Source organism: Seriola lalandi, unplaced genomic scaffold (genome assembly GCF_002814215.2).
Source record: "Seriola lalandi dorsalis isolate HSWRI2012SDOR001 ecotype SW California unplaced genomic scaffold, Sedor1 jcf7180002051610, whole genome shotgun sequence".
In the NCBI taxonomy this organism is placed as follows: domain Eukaryota; kingdom Metazoa; phylum Chordata; class Actinopteri; order Carangiformes; family Carangidae; genus Seriola; species Seriola lalandi.
Window position 1 is genome coordinate 1 of NW_019522163.1, and position 468 is coordinate 468.

Sequence of the window (468 nt, forward strand, 5' to 3'; positions counted from 1 at the left end):
ATTTCTTACCGAGCAGGGTTACACTATCATCAGAATAATATGTTTATGAAAGAACAATTGGTCGTCTAACTGCGACTTACCAGCTGTCTGAGAATAACTGAAGTGAAGATGTGCAGCCAGCGGCAACAACACGTTCATCGCTGGAGAGACAAGATATTGGCTCGATGAGTGGATCAGTAGACTGTGCATCAACCACATCAATGCATTTAGTATCATTAACTAAATATTTTTGCGAGACAGACTCAGTACTCACTCAGTCTGAAGCCGAGAGCTGTGACCTCCATGTTGTCTTGCTGCTGACTGACTGAGCATCACACTAAAATAAGACATAATAAGTAAGAACCTCCTCTTCCTGTGTGTCGTCTGGTGACTAAAGCAACTGCAGGTTTGAGGTTTCTGAGAGAGGCTCTGAATTTAGATCATACGAACAGTAAAACATTATATCTACAGTCTCACCAGGTGGCGCCA